Source organism: Pongo abelii, chromosome 12 (genome assembly GCF_028885655.2).
Source record: "Pongo abelii isolate AG06213 chromosome 12, NHGRI_mPonAbe1-v2.0_pri, whole genome shotgun sequence".
In the NCBI taxonomy this organism is placed as follows: domain Eukaryota; kingdom Metazoa; phylum Chordata; class Mammalia; order Primates; family Hominidae; genus Pongo; species Pongo abelii.
The window spans coordinates 116916353-116933279 of record NC_071997.2 but is presented as its reverse complement, the minus strand read 5'-3'; the positions used below and the strand labels follow the sequence as shown (position 1 = coordinate 116933279).

General features: G+C 41.8%; 1 non-coding gene across 1 annotated transcript; it reads left to right on the top strand.

Moving 5' to 3' along the window:
- Positions 1-3165: 3165 nt before the first annotated feature.
- Positions 3166-3269, top strand: LOC112132199 (small nucleolar RNA U13). The gene has a single exon (XR_002914006.2). It is a non-coding gene; the product is annotated as a small nucleolar RNA U13 (small nucleolar RNA).
- Positions 3270-16927: the final 13658 nt, after the last annotated feature.

The window sequence follows — 16927 nt, the reverse complement described above, 5'->3', positions numbered from 1 at the left end:
AAGCTGAAATAATTCATCACCAGCAGACCTGCACTGTAAGAATCGTTAAAGGAAATACTTCAAGCAGAAGGAAAATGATACCAGATGGAAATCTGGATTTACACAAAAAAATGAAAAGCACTAGATAAGGTACATACATGGATAAATATAAAGGCTAATATTATTTTTGTTATTGACATTTTTTAAATGTAAAAGTGATGAAAGCAAAAACATTAACAATGTATTTTGATGTTTGTTGTTAACATATATACAGGTAAAATATATGAGAATAATATCACAAAGTCCCAGAGGGAAAAAATAGAAGTACATTGTTGTAAGGTTCTGATACATGAAGTAGTATAATATCCCTTGAAGACAGCTGTAGAAGTTAAAGATATATACTATAGACTGTAAAGCAACCTCTAAAATAACATCACAAAGAGTTATAGCTACCAGGCTAACAAAGTTGTTACAAAGGAATCATAAACAATATTCAATGAATTAAAAATAATGTATAAAAGGGGGAAAATGAAACAAAGAACAGGTGGTAGAAATAAAAAAATAAGATAATAGAATTGAACACAAACATATCAATAATTATATTAAATGTAAATGGTCTAAATATCTTGTGGTTGCCAGCCTCCAAGACGGCCAGCATTAAGGCCCATCTCCTGGTATTTCCACCACCATATGAGCTTCTTCCATAGAGCATGGACTGAGCTTTGTGACTTACTAAGCAAAGGATAAGGCAGGTGGGATGATGTGTAATTGGTGACTAGGCCATAAAGGGCAGGGCAGCATTGCATTATCTCTCTCTCTCTAAGGACAGAGCAGCATTGCATTCTTTCTTTCTCTCTCTCTCTCTCTCTCTCCCTTTTTTGTCTCTTTCTCTCTCTCTCTTCCTCTTTTTCCCAGTATCGGTATCAGCTATGGGGAAAGCCATGCTGAGAGCAGTCCCATGGAGAGGCCCACATGGTAAGAAACTATAGCTTCCTGCAAACAGCCTCCTGGATGAGCTCAGAAGTGGGTTCTTCAGCCCCAGTCAAATCCTCAGAGTCTGCAGCCCCGTCTTGATCGTAACCTTATGAGAGAGATCTGCCCAGATAAGTTGCTTCAGATTTTGGACCCTCAAAACCTGAAAGATGAAAAAATGTTTGGTTCTTAAGCTATTCTGTATTGCTGTAATTTGTTACACAGTAGTAGATAACTAACATATACCTTAATTAAAAAGCAGATATTGTCAGACTAGGTTAAAAAGTAAGACCCACCACTTTATACCCATTAGGATGACTGTTATGTTAAAATTAAAAACAAAACAGCATTAAAATATAGAAAATAACAAGTGTTGACAAGGATGCTGAGAAATTGGAGCCCTGGTGCATCAGTGGTGGGAGCATTAAAAATGGTGCAACCACTGTGGAAGTTTCCTCAAAAAGTTAAACATTGTGAGACCACATGACCCAGCAATCCGCTTCCAGGCATATTTCAATTTCCAAAGAATTGAAAGCAGGAACTCAGGTATTTGTACAGCAGTGTTTACAGCAGCATTGTGCACAAAAAACAAAAGGTGAAAATGGTCTATAATCCGAGGACTTTGGGAGCCTGAGGCAGGCTGATCACTTGAGCTCAGGAGTTTTAGACCAGCCTGGACAACATGGTGAAACCCTATCTCTATAAAAAATACAAAAATCAGCCAGGTTGGGGTGGTGTGTGCCTGTAATCCCAGCTACTTGGGAGGCTGAGGCAGGAGAATCGCTTGAATTCAGGAGGTGGAGGTTGCAGTGAGCCGAGATCGTGCCACTGCACTCCAGCCTGAGTGGTAGAGTGAGACTCTGTCTCAAAATAAAAAGGTGAAAATAACCCAAACGTTCATTGATAGAAGAATGGATTAACAAAATGTAGTATATACATGCAACAGAATATTACTCAGCTTTAAAAAAATAAAATTCTGACGTATGCTACAACATAGATAAACCTTGAAGACATTATGTTAGGTGAAAGAAGCCAGGCCAGGCGTGCTGGCTCACGCCTGTAATCCTAGCACTTTGGGAGGCCGAGGCTGGTGGATCACAAGGTCAGGAGTTCAAGACCACCCTGGCCAAGATGGTGAAACCCCATCTCTACTAAGAATACAAAAAATTAGCTGGGCATGGTGCAGGCGCCTGTAATCCCAGCTACTCAGGAGGCTGAGGCAGAGAATTGCTTGAACCTGAGAGGCAGAGGTTGCAGTGAGCCAAGATTATGCCACTATACTCCAGCCTGGGCGACAGAGCAAGACTCTGTCTCAGAAAAAAAAAAAAAAGAAAGAAACCAAACATAAAGGGACAAATATTCTGATTCCACTTATATGAGGTACCTAGAATAGTCAAATTCATAGAGGCAGAAAGTACACTAGAGGCTACCAGGGGCTGGGAGTGGAAAGATATTGTTTAATAGGTACAGAGAGTCATTTGGGATGATGAAAAAGTTCTGGAAATGGAGAGCAGTGACAGTTGTACAACATTGTGAATGTACTTACTATTACTGAATTGTACACTTAGAAAGGGTTAAAATGGTAAATTTTATGTTATGTAAATTTTACCATAATAACAAAAGTGAAAAAAAACCAAGACCCAATGACAGACTGCCTATGAGAAACCTATTTTAATATATAGATATAAATAAGATAAAAGCAAAAAAAGGGAAGTAGATATGCTATGCTAACTGTAATCAAAAGTAAATGAAATGGTTATATTAATATTAATACAAAACCATGTAGATTTCAGGCAAAGAATATTACTGGTTATACAGCAGGTCGATACACAAGAGGTTACAACATCCTAAATACTTACATGCCTTAATAACCAAGCTTAAAAATAAATAAAGTGGCTGAGCACAGTGGCTCATGCCTGTAATCCCAGCACTTTGGGAGGCCAAGGCTGGCGGATCACTTGAGGCTAGGAGTTCAAGACCAGCCTGGTCAACATAACGAAACCCCATCTCTATAAAATATACAAAAAAACTAGCCAGGTGTGGTGGCTCACACCTGTAGTCCCAGCTACTCAGGAGGCTGAGGCAGGAGGATTGCTTGAACCTGGGAGGAAGAGGTTGCAGTGAACTGAGATCGTGCCACTGCACTCCAGCCTGTGTGACAGAGTGAGACCCCTGTCTCAAAAAATTTTTTTAATTAAAAAAATAAATGAAGTGACCCTTTTGTAGTTCATAAGCATGATGATTGAGTTTTCACGTGCATGTGTGAGATGTGCCTCCCTCAAATTTTGTTCAGACATTGGCACATTACCTCTCTGATGGGAAGAGAAATAATTAAATTAAATTAAATAATAAATTAAGCAAAAACTAATAGAACTGCAAGGAGAAATAGCCAAGTCCACAATTATGGTCTGAGAACTTGCTGACCCTCTCTCAATAATTATAAAACAAGAAAACATATAATTAGTATGAATACAGATGACTTGAAAACACTATCAACCAAATTGACTTAATAGACATTCATAGAACACTCCACCCAGCAACAGCAGAATATACATGCTTTTCAAGTGCACATGAACATTTACCAAGATAGACCATAATCTAGGCCATAAAACAAGTAAGTCTCAGTATACCTTTTTTTTTTTTTTGTGATGGAGTCTCGCTCTGTCACCCAGGCTGGAATGCAGTGGTACCATCTTGGCTCACTGCAACCTCTGCCTCCCAGATTCAAGATATTTTCCTGCCTTAGGCTCCCGAATAGCTGAGATTACAGGCACCTGCCATCACACCTGGCTAATTTTTGTATTTTCAGTAGAGACAGGATTTCACCATGTTGGCCAGGATGGTCTTGAACTCCTGATCTCAGGTGATTCGCCTGCCTCGGCCTTCCAAAGTGCTGGGATTATAGGAGTGAGCCATCATCCCTGGCCTTCAGTATACTTTTAAAAATTCAAGTCTTTACAAAGTATATTCTCTGACCAATGAAATTATAAATTAATGGTACAAAGATAGCTAGAAAATCCAAAATATTTGGAAACTAAATAACACACCTCTGAATAATCTGTGATTGAAAGAGGAAGTCTCAAAGTAAATTTAAAAAGATTTCCCACTAAAAGAAAATGAAAACAAAGCAGTATTTAGAAATTTGTAATACTAAATGATTAAATAAAAAAGAAAGTCTCAAATCCAGGACCTCATCTTTCACACTAAGAAACTAGAAAGACAAGAGCAACTGAAGAAAAGAAAGTAGAAGAAAGAGAGATCAAAGAAAAAAATCAATAAAGTACGCCTGTAATCCCGGCACTTTAGGGGGCCGATGTGGGTGGATCACTTGAAGTCAGGAGTTTAAGACCAGCCTGGCCAGCATGGTGAAACCCTGTCTCTACTAAAAATACAAAAATTAGTCAGAAATTGCTTGATCCCAGGAGATGGAGGTTGCTGTGAGCTGAGATCACCCCATTACACTCCAGCCTGGGCAACAGAGTGAGACTGTCTCAAAAAAAAAAATTAATAAAATAGAAAATCATACAAATAATAGTGAAAATCAGTGAAACCAAGGGCTGGCTTTTTGAGATCAATAAAATTGATAAACTTCTAGCCAGACTGATGAGGAAAAAATAAATGTGAAAGTTGATCATAAGAATTGGGTTATTCTTGTCATTTCCAACTAAAACAGAGTCAAGAAGCCAGTGGAGGAAAATCACTCAGGGTATAAAACGTTACTCCGAGAATGTAATTCTCTTAAGTATGGCTACTGAAACCGCCTGTTGTAACCTAAAACCAGTTTTATCTATAGCTTCTGAGATAATTTGCTGCAACTCTAGAACTAATTTTGCCCATCACTGTTGCTCACCTATTCGGGCTTCCCAGCTTTACAAACCCTTACTAGTGGCAATGAACTTTCTCAAAGAGCAATACGTGACATTTTTTCTTCTTTTTAATAAAACCTCTAACCTTGTCTTTGCTCTTCAGGCATACCAAAGGCCACCTGGTCTGCGTGTATGCCCTGAATTACAATTTTCTCTTCCCAAATAAAACATTAAGTTTAGAGATTCAGCTCTACATTTTTATTCTGACTTCAATATACAAAACACAAATAGTCAATATCAGCAATGAGTGAGGTGACATCACTACAGATACTCTAGGTATTAAAAGGATAATAAAGAAATATTATGAGCAATTCTATGCCAATAAGTTTGAAAAATTAAATGAAGTAGATAGATTTCTAGGAAGACAAACTACCAAAGCTTACTCAAGAAGAAATGGATAACATAATGACATTATGCCTTTTAAATAAATTGAGTTTGTTGTTAAAAACTTTCCCACAGAGAAAATTCCAGGCCCAGATGGTTTCACTGGTGAGTTTCAGCAAACTTTTAAGGAAACATATGCACAAAATCTTTCAGAAAACTGAATCAGAAAAAATAATTACTAACAGATTCTATGAGACCAGCATTCAATAATATCAAAACCAGATAAAGGCATTACCAGAAAACTTGATCAATTTCCCTCATGAACATATGCAACAATTGTTAACAAAATTTTAGCAAATTTAATCGAACAATGTATAAAAAGGATAATACATCAACAGCCAATGCAGTTTATTCCAGAAATACAAGTTTGTTCTTATATTTGAAAATCAAGTAATGTAATCCACCACGTCAACAGACTAAACTCCAAACCAAAATGAAGCAAGAAAGCGTATGTTTATCTCTAGTAGATGGGAGGAAAAGCATTTGACAAAGCCCAACCCCTATTTCTGACAAAAATTCGCAGCAAACCAGGAACATTGGTAAACTTCCTCAATCAGATAAAGGGCATCTACAAAAACTCTACAACTAACATCATAGAAAGACTGAATGTTTCCTTCTTACAATCAGGTTCAAGGCAACGATGTCCCCTCTCACCATTTCTATGTAACATTTGTACTGAATGTTGAAGCCATCGCATAAAGCCAAGAAGTATTAAAAGGTATCTAGATTGGAAAGGAAGAAAGAAAACTGTGTTTATTTACAGATGATGTTATCATCTACATAGAAAATTCTTTTGAATCCACATAAAAGCTACTAGAACTACCATATAGAGGGTAAAATTACACCTCTATATGACTCAGACATTCCACTCCTAGACATTTACTCAAAAGAAATAGACATATGTTAATTAAATGAGTTTAGCAGAGTTGCAGGACACAAGACTAAATATATAAAAATCAGTGGTATTTCTAGATTCTCACAATAAAGAGGCAGAAATTGAAGTAAAATTAATACCATTTACAATAATAGCACCAAAAATATTAAGTACTAAAGGATAAATCTGACAGGAGATGTGTAAGACCTATATACTGGGAACTACAAAACATTGCTGAAAGAAATTAAAGAAGACTTAAATATGTGGAGAGAAATATATATTCATGGATTGAATGACCCAATATCCTTAAGAGGTCAGTTCTCACTAAATTGTTCCAAACTCAACACACTTTCAATAAAATTCTAGCAAGCTTCTTTGGTAGAAATTTAACATATTGGCCAGGCACGGTGGCTCACTCCTGTAATCCCAGCACTTTGGAAGTTCGAGGCGGTGGATCACTTGAGGCCAGGAGTCTCAGACCAGCCTTGCCCACATGGTGAAACCCCGTCTCTACTAAACACACAAAAATTAGCCAGGCATGGTGGTGCATGCTTGCAATCCCAGTTACTCAGGTGGCTGAGGCAGGAGAATCACTTGAATCTGGGAGGCAGAGGTTGCAGTGAGCTGAGATTGTACCACTACACTCCAGCCTGGGTGACAGAGTGAGACTCTCTCAAACAAAGAAAAAAAAGACAAACAAAAAAAGAAAATTAACATATTAATTCTAAAATTAACATGAAAATTTAAAAATGTAAAATATCAAAGTAATTTTGAAAAATAACAAAGCTAGAAACTGGTCCTACCTGACTTTGAGACTTGTAAAGCTGTAAAAATTAAGACAGTGTGGTAATAATCTTAAACTATACAAATAGTTAAATATGACAAAACAGACCCACATATATATAGACAGCTGATTTTCAAGAGACAAACAAAGTTAATTCATGAACAAAAAGATAGTCTTTTCAACAAATGGTGTTAAAATAATGGTTATTTATATGCAAAAAATGAACATTGATCCATACATCACACCATACCCAAAATTTAACTCAAAATGGATTGGAGACTTAAATGTAAAACCTAGAAGTACAAAAAAACTTACAAGAAAAAAAATAGAAAAAAATCTTTGTGGTCTTGAGTTAAGCAACAATCTCTTAGATACAATACCAAAAACACAATACATGAGGGGAAAAAAACAAAAACAGATAAATGGACTTCAATATTAACAACCTCTTCTCTTCAAGCCAGGTGTGATGGTTCATGCCTGTAATCCCAGAGTTTGGGGAGGCTGAGATGATCATTCAAGGCCGAGAGTTCCAAACCAGCTTCAGTAATATAGTGAGACTAAAAAAATTTTTTTAATTAGCCAGGTATGGTGGTATGTGCCTGCGTTCCCAGCTACTCAGGAGGCTGAGGTGGGAGGATCGCTTGAGCCCAGAAGTTTGAGGCTGCAGTGAGCTATGATTGCACCACTGTATTCCAGCCTGGGTGACAGGACAAGATCTTGTCTCAAAAAAAAAAAAAAGAAAAAATTTCTGTTCTGCTCTTCAAAATCACTGTTACAAAATATAAGCCACAGGCTAGGGGAGAATATTTGCAAAGCACATATGTGATAAAGCATTTGTATTCACAATATACACAGAATTCTCAAAACTGGATAATAAGAAAACCAACAACTTCACAATAAAATGAGCAAAAGATATGAACAATAAAGAAGATTATGGACGGCAAATATGCACGTGAAAATAAGCTCAGCATTGTTCATCATTACAAAATGGAAACTGAAACCTCAATAGATACCACTGAATAGAATGCCTGAAATTTAAAAGACTGATCATACCAAGTATTAGTAAGCATGTGGAACAACTGGAACTCTCACTCACTGCTGGTAAGAAGTTAATATGGTACAAACATTTTGGAAGATGAAATGGCTGGGCTGTGTCCCCACCCAAATCTTATCTTGTAGTTCCCATAATTCCCACATGCTGTGGGAGGGACCTGGTGAGAGATGATTGAATCATGGGGGCAGGACTTTCCCGTGCTGTTCTCGTGATAGTGAACGGGTCTCACAAGATCTGATGATTTTTAAAAACAGGAGTTTCTGCACAAGCTCTCTCTCTGCCTGCTGCCATCCACATAAGATGTGACTTGCTCCTCCTCGCCTTCCACCACGATTGTGAGGCCTCCCCAACCACGTGGAACTGTAAGTCCAATAAATCTCTTTCTTTTGTAAATTTCCCAGTCTCGAGTATGTCTTTATCAGCAGTGTGAAAACAGACTAATATAGAAGATAATTTGGTAGTTTCTTAAAAAACAACAATATAGCCAGGAGTGGTGGCTCATGCCTGTAATCCCAGCACTTTGGGAGGCCGAGGCGGGTGGATCACCTGAAGTCAGGGGTTCGAGACCAGCCTGGTCAGCATGGTGAAACCCTGTCTCTACTAAAAATACAAAAATTAGCTGGGTGTAGTGGTGCACGCCTGTAATCCTAGCTACTTGGGAGGCTGAGGCAGGAGAATTGCTTGAACCCATGAGGCGGAGGTTGCAGTGAGCCGAGATTGTGCCACTGCACTCCAGCCTGGGCAACAGAGTGAGATTCTGTCTCAAAAAAAAAATAATAATAAAATAAAATAAGAAAATACACCTCTATATGACCTAGCTCCTACGTATTTATCCGAGAGAAATGAAGGCATATAGCCATACACTGAATTTTACATGGCTGTTCATAGCAGCTTTATTTGTAATAGCCAAACAATAGAAGCAACCCAAATGTCCTCAATAGGAATGAATAAGCAAAGTATGAGACATCTAAACAACAGACTACTACTCCACAATAAGACGCCATGAACTGGTGATAGAAATTGCAATGCAGGTGGGGTGCGGTGGCTCATGCCTGTAATCCCAGCACTCTGGGAGGCCGAGGCAGGTGGATCACCTGAGGTCGGGAGTTTGAGAGCAGCCTGATCAACGGAGAAACCCCGTCTCTACTAAAAATACAAAATTAGCCAGGCGGGGTGGCACATGACTGTAATCCCAGCTACTCGGGAGGCTAAGGCAGGAGAATCGCTTGAACCTGGGAGGCGGAGGTTGTGGTGAGCTGAGACCGCGCCATTGCACTCCAGCCTGGGCAACAAGAGTGAAACTCCATCTCAAAAAAAAAAAAGGGAGAAGAAAAAAAAGAAATGGCAACAGGTAAATCCCAATATAATTATGCTGAGAGCTGGACATGGTGGCACAGGCCTCTATTCTCAGCTACGCAGGAGGCTGAGGTGGGAGGATCCCTTGAGCCCAGAGCTCGAGGCCAGCCTAGGCAATATAGCAAGGCCTCTTCTCTCTCTCTCTATATATATATACTCTCTATATATGTATATGTATACATACTGAGTAAATGAAGCCACATAAAAACAAGTACATACTGTATGAATCCATTATATAAAACTCTAGGCTGGGCACTGTGGCTCACGACTATAATCCCAGCATTTTGAGAGGCTTAGGTGGATGGATCAACCTAGGTCAGGAGTTCGAGACCAGCCTGGCCAACATTGTGAAACCCTTAAAAATACAAAAATTAGCTGGGTGTGGTGGCAGGTGCCTGTAATCCCAGCTACTCAGGAGGCTGAGGCAGGAGAATCGCTTGAACCCTGAAGGTGGAGGCTGCAGTGAGCTGAGATTGTGCCATTGCACTTCAGTGTGGGCAACAAGAGTGAAACTTTGTCTCAAAAGAAAAAAAATAAATAAAAAATAAAAATAAAATTATAGAAAATGCCAACTACTCTATATTGACAGAAAGCCTGGGAATGGGGAGAGAAGCAGAAGAGAGGGATGACAAAGAGACACAAGGGGCCAGGCGCAGTGGCTCACCTGTGTAATCCCAGAACTTTGGGAGGCCGAGGCGGGCGGATTCCTTGAAGTCAGGAGTTCAAGACCAGCCTGGCCAACGTGGTGAAACCTCGTCTCTACTAACAATACAAAAATTAGCCTGGAGTGGTGGCGGGTGCCTGTAATCCCAGCTACTGGGAAGGCTGAGGCAGGAGAATTGCTTGAACCTAGGAGGCAGAGGTTGCAGTGAGCCGAGATGGCACCACTGTACTACAGCCTGGGCAACAAAGAGAGACTCGTTCTCAAAAAAAAAGAGAGAGAGACATACAAGGAAGCTTTGGGGGTGACAGACATGCTCATTATCCTGATGATGGTGATGGTTACTCAAATGTATGCATGTGTCGAAATTCATCAGATTGTACATTTTAACATGTGAGGTTTGCTCTCTGTTAATTATACCTCAATAAGCTGTTAAAGATAAAAAGAGTGAAAAAAAAAGAGTAAAAAAAATCCCTTACATGAGAAGGCTTCCAGTGTTGTTGGGGAGGAGGCCTAGATCCCAGCTGGGCATGAGAGAGCAGTCGCTCCAGTTTGGAGAAGGAAGGAGGATGGGGTGCTCCAGGGAGGACATTTCCAAGGAACAAATGGAAGACATAGCCGGCCTCTGTGTTTGAAGGCACTCATTACGATACTGAGGAGGCTGGGCGGGGTGGCTCACCTGTAATCCCAGTACTTTGGGAGGTTGAGGCAGGCGGATCACTTGAGGTCAGGAATTCGAGACCAGCCTGGCCAACATGGTGAAACCCCATCTGTATTAAAAATGCAAAAATTAGCCGGGTGTGGCGCCACATGCCTGTAATCCCAGCTACTCAGGAGGCTGAGACAGGAGAATTGCTCAAACCTGGGAGGCAGAGGTTGCAGTGAGCCAAGATTGTGCCACTGTACTCCAGCCTGAATGAGTGAGACTCTGTCGCAAAATAAATAAATAAATAAATAAAAATACTGAGGAAATACAGTTCTACCGGAGAGGTGGGGGGGTGAATTAGAGATAGATACATAGAAAGCTTAGTAAACAACATGAGGCAATTATTAATTGCAAAGAAAGCAAAAAAAGTTGTATAAGACAAGAAATGTAACAGTAGGACAAAATGGCTCTATTCCAAATATATTAATATAGACATAAAAATGTGAGTAATGATGGTTTAGCCAAATTGGTAGAATATATCTGGGGAGATGGAGTGGGAACTGGTGTAAGGCTGAGCCGTTAGGGCAAGAGGAAGAGGTGTAAAATCTCATCCACCACACCTAGAAGTCAAAACGCAAAAACCTAAAACTAGTAGATGAAGAAATGGTAATGTAAGCATGGTATTTAGACTGAGGGAGGTAAATAGCAGAGACAGAGCTGAACGGCATAATCACCATTGCCTCTACGGAGTGGGAATCGGGAGGGAAGTCTGGGGCCTTAGATTGCTGGTTGTTGTCAAAAGCCAACACTCTCTGGTTTTTAAACTATTCGTAAATATCCCTTAGACATGATAAAATTAAATTTAAGAAACTGTATGGAAAAAGTCCTGGGAGAACATGACTACAAATTAAAACAGTGATTTCAACTCTTTATTTTCCCCCGGTTTAATTTGTACTGGTCCTGGGTCTTTCCAAGACCATTTATTACTTCCATGAAGAATAAAATAAATGAGTGAATAAATGCAGGTGAACAAAACCCATCCCATTGCTAGTTCTCAAGAAAGTGGAGGACAAGACTTTGAAAAGAAGGTAGGAACCCAGATGGAAAATCCCAGAGACGGGAGCCGCTGGCCAGGTTCCTGGCACACAGCGTTGGAAGAAGCAGCCTTCCCTTGGGAAACCGCCACGGAGTCATTCCAGGACAGCAGCTGGGCTTCTGGAGAACCGGTGCCCGCTGACTACTGTAAGGTTAGGCCCCTGCAGCCCCTCCTACACACACAATAACAATAACAAATATAAACACACAAAACAGCGAAGCCCGGGGTAAGATTCCTGCTCTGGCTCACAGGCTGCCTTTCATGCTTACGACATAATCTCTCAAAAACATCTCCTGTTTGGTAACTTCAGTTTTCTGAACATCTGCCCTTTAGATGAGAAGCAAGAGGTAAAAGAAGGGCAAGGTGAGTAAGAAGAAAGACAAGAAAGACTTGAGTGCTATTCTAAAGAGAACATTCTAGATGGGTCCAGGGGAAGAAGCAAAATGTGGACTCTCTGCCCAAATTCTCTCATTGAATTTCAAAAAGAATTTGTATCCCATTTTTATCCCCATAGAAGGCATCAAAAGGTGAGAGAAGTCAAAGAATCTTTCTAGGTTCACCAAAGTCAGAATTATTATTATTATTATTATTATTTTTTTTTTTTTTTTGAGATGGAGCCTGGTCTGTCACCCAGGCTGGTGTACAGTGGCGCGATCTCAGCTCACTGCAACCTCCACCTCCGGGATTCAAACAATACTCCTGTTTCAGCCTCCTGAGTAGCTGGGATTACAGGTGTGTGCCACCATGCCCAACCCAAAGTCAGAATTTGAACCCAGTACTCTTCCCTTTTTCCTTTCTTCTTTCCATCCTTCCTTTTCCTTCTTTAATTTTTATTTTTTTATTTATTTTGCCTTCAAAAATATTTATATAGCTCCCAAGCACAACACTAAACACTGGCCTGGGGCTTCATGAAACTTACCTCTAGGGGGAGGGATGGAAAGTAAAATAAACAAATAAATGAGCAAATAGTTGCAAATGCTTGTCAAGGCTGCGAAGCAAATAAAACAGGGTCATGTGAAATACAGAAACTGAGCAGGCATGACATGGAATACTTCAGCGCAAGTGGTCAAGGAATGTTCTCGAGGAAGCAGTATTTGAGCTGAACCCTGGGTGAAGAGCTGTGGAAAGACCAGAAACAGTGTTTCAGGTGCAGAGAATAGTAACTACAAAGACTGAGGTGAAACTAAAAAAGTCATCCAAACCCAGGCTGAGCCCTGCTGGTGGCGAACTGATGACTCCTCGTTGGTACGGCCATCTGCCCTGTCCAACATGAGGTTCTGTGAGGAGCTGATTCTGAAATTGAGATTAGGGTACAGGAAGATTCTTGTTGGGGTGCTCTTGTGAGGAGTGAAGGCAGCAGGGCTGGGCAGAGGGAGGGAGGCACTGAACTGTGCTGCAGTCTCACAGCACTGGCACAAGGACCCTGACCTTGGCATCATCGACTCCACAGGCTTGAGAATTTGACCATCTCTGGGGCACCACAACTCTTATGAATTCAATCCTGGGCCTGATACTCAGCCTTTTCCACCCTCAAGTTGTGAGAGATAATGGTCCCTTTATACGCTACCAACGAGGTCCTATGGCTGTCACACTTTACCTTCGTGATTAATCACTCTCAGCCTTCCACTGCCTTTCTCAAATGCATTGATGGTTCTCAGCAACAGCCATCTCACTCCATTGTTCGCCCCTCCTCACCAGCCTTTCAAACTCCTGAGGTCTTGCACCTCTTGTCCATTCCTTTCCATAGCTGTTCCACCCAAGTGTATCATGGAAGTTTTACCAATTGCAAAGCGTGCTTGGGGGAATCAGTGCTCCACTGCCACAAGGGATGGGGTTCTCATGGTCAACTGGCTGATGAGTAATCAAACTTCAAAATCCCATACCCAGTCTGCTTCCTCAAACCCTTCCTGGCACCAACATCTCTGAGCTGGAGATGCATGTGCGGTAAGTTTATAGGGAACATCCTCTGAATTATCCCCTGCAGAGGAGTGAAGAAAGTAGACATGCCAGGCGCGGTGGCTCACGCCTGTAATCCCAGCACTTTGGGAGGCTGAGGCGAGGGGATCACTTAAGGTCAGGAGTTCAACACCAGCCTGGCCAACATGGAGAAACCCCATGTCTACTAAAAATACAAAAACTAGCCGGGCATGGTGGTGTGCACCCGTAATCCCAACTACTTGGGAGACTGAGTCAGGAGAATAGCTTGAACCCGGGAGGCGGAGGTCGCAGTGAGCCGAGATGGCGCCACTGCACTCCAGCCTGGGCGACAGAGCGAGGCTCTGTCTCGAAAAAAAAAGAAAGAAAAAAGAAAGAAAGTAAGTGTGGCCAGAAGAAGTTCAATTCTGAAGCCCTCACAACAACAGCCTCCGCCAGTCTCATAGGGCTCAGAGCTCTGGAGCTGGGGTGGCACTTTGACGTTGTCCCAAACTGAAGCACCGAAGGGCTAGGCTTTTATTCCCCCACATGAGTCAATTGTGAGACTGGGCTACCCCACCGGAGGGGCCGCGTGGCAGCTGCTTTCAGCTAAATATAGTGTGCAGGGAGGGACCCAGCTGAACCTCCGCCAACCTTCTGCATTTCAGCAGGCAAAGCTGCGGTGGCTGGAGGAGTCCTGCCTTGGCTCTGCAGGGGACCGTAGGGAATGCACCGGGACAGCCACCACAGCCCCACGTCCATGCTTCTACCGCAAAGAGCAATTAGCTTCTTTTCTTGGGACACCCATAGAATCAACATCTGGAGACCACGAGCCTGAGACCCATTACAAGTAGCAAAAGAATTTGGACAGGATGCATTTAATCTTGAGTTAATGGTACAATGCTCAGCCAAGATAAACTTCTCAGCCTCAACATATTTTATTTTGAGAAAATGTTATTGTCAGGTACAAGGGAAACTCCTCCTAACTTAGGGGGCTCTGCCAGATGACATAAGCACTGGAGGGACCATTCGTCTGGTGTGTTATCTTTTTCATCTAAGTAGGTCTTTCCTCCACCAACTCATCTCCCGAAAAGCTGGCCACAGTTCCTAAGTAATTCTAGCCCCTGACAGCTGCAGGAAAGAAAATAGTTGTGACTTGAAAACACACATTTTTAGGCTGGGCACAGTGGCTCACACCTATAATCCCGGTACTTTGGAAAGCTGAGGCAGACGGATCACCTGAGGTCAGGAGTTCGAGACCAGCCTGACCAACATGGAGAAACCCCGTCTCTCCTAAAAATACAAAATTAGCCAGGCGTGGTGGCACATGCCTATAATCCCAGCTACTCAGGGGGCAGAGGCAGGAGAATCACTTGAACCCAGGAGGCAGAGGTTGCAGTAAGCCGAGATCGCGCCACTGCATTCCAGCCTGGGTGACAGAGTGAGACTCAGTCTCAAAAAAAAAAAAAAGAAAAAGAAAAAGAAGAAAAGAAAGAAAACAGACATTTTTGGGGCCAGGCACAATGGCTCACGCCTATAATCCCAACACTTTGGGAGGCTGAGGAAGGATCACTTGAGGTCAGGAGTTCAACACTAGCCTGGCCAACATTACAAAACCCCAACTCTACTAAAAATACAAAAATTAGCCGGGTGTGGTAACATGTGCCTGTAGAGCGGCGGAGGTTGCAGTGAGCCGAGATTGTGTCATGCACTCCAGCCTGGGCCACAGAGTGAGACCCTATTTCAAAAAAAAAAAAAAAAAAAAAGAAAGAAAGAAAAGAAAACAGATATTTTTGGATGTCATGTTTCCAAACACCAAGTATGTTGGATTTCCTCTTTCTTCTCCCATATCTTCCCCGCTCTGGGTGGAATTCAAATGGGGAATTAAAGCAAACACTTTGAGCCTAATTTCCAATCCTTACATTTTTATTGAGCACCTACTATGTGGCCAATGTGTTGGTAGTTATTGATACTAATAACAACCACCATTCACTGCCTGTTATGGGCGAAGTACTGTGCAGATATTACTTTGCATGCTTATAAGGATGATAAAGATTAGATGGATGTTAAAATTATTCCATTTGTCTCAGAGGGAAAATGGAGCTCTACTAGATTAACCAATCTGATCAAGTCAGTGATGAACCCAACCCATGATAAAGGAGTTCAGTTTTAAAAAACTCAAGGGCTTCCCATCTGTCATAGAGTCTAGTGAATAGAAAGAACTCAATAAATGCACTTGAAGCATTTTTAAGTGTGATTGAGCCATTTAGGCTGCCGGGTGGGCATGGGGGCTGTGGGGCTGCCTACAGCCCCAGGGTATGCCGTGTAAGTATGACACCCCGACCCGCTTCTCAGAAAGGTCTGGCACTCTCAGTGAACTTGAGAAAGCCACTGTTAATCCTAAGTTTGGAATTTCTACTGGCAGGACAGGCAGTTTACACCCAGGAAAGGGGCTGCCTCTTGGTCCAGAGCTCTCAGTTCTCTGCCCCAAGGAAGCCATGGGTGGCCGGTGTGATTCCCATTTGCACAGAAACAGGAGGACTTGGCAGTCCCTTCTAAGGGAGCTTTCCTTCAGGGCTAGGATAGGCCAAGGATAAGATGGGATTGGCCAGAGAGAGCATCCTAGAGCTCACCTTTATCACAGAACCTCAAAGCACACAAAGTGCTAGAAGTAAATACCAGGGCAGAGACTTCCAGGGTAAGGCCTTCTCTAAATCCACTGTTCTTCTTGACCCCTACTTCCCACGGTGTCTACGTCAGAAATCTGGGAGGGGCATTGTACTGTAGTGGAGGGAAACCAGGCTTTGGAGTCAGAAGGGCTGGGTGTGAATCCAGGGTCTCTAGCTGGATGACCTTGGGTAAGTTACTTAGCTTGTCATAGCCTCAGTTTTCTCTTTTGTAAAATGGAGCTAGTAATCCAAACACCAGACAGATTGTTCTGAGGAATAAAGGATATTGCAGCTGTAAAATGCTGGTCCTTACTATTTGAAAATAAATCTTACATCTGCTTTCCCCTTCTCAAAGATGTGTGATTATTCCTGCACAGACATGCGACTATTCCTATACGTTTATTTTTACCTGTCCTTCTTCTAAAAATAATTGGAGGCAGCTGGTTTAATGACAAGACCAAAATAGAAGGCTCTCTCTCCCCTTTAATCTCTGCTCTCAAACACTTAGTGCAGGTGGCTATGTCACATCGAAGGAGTGAGAAGTAACAGAAGTGAGAGACACGTATTCAGCAGGTAGCATGCCAGCTATGGGAGACTCAGAACGGACAAATGCCCGCCTTCACAGAACTCACTATCAAAGGTGGCATGCAGCCTGTGAGCCATTCCACGTGG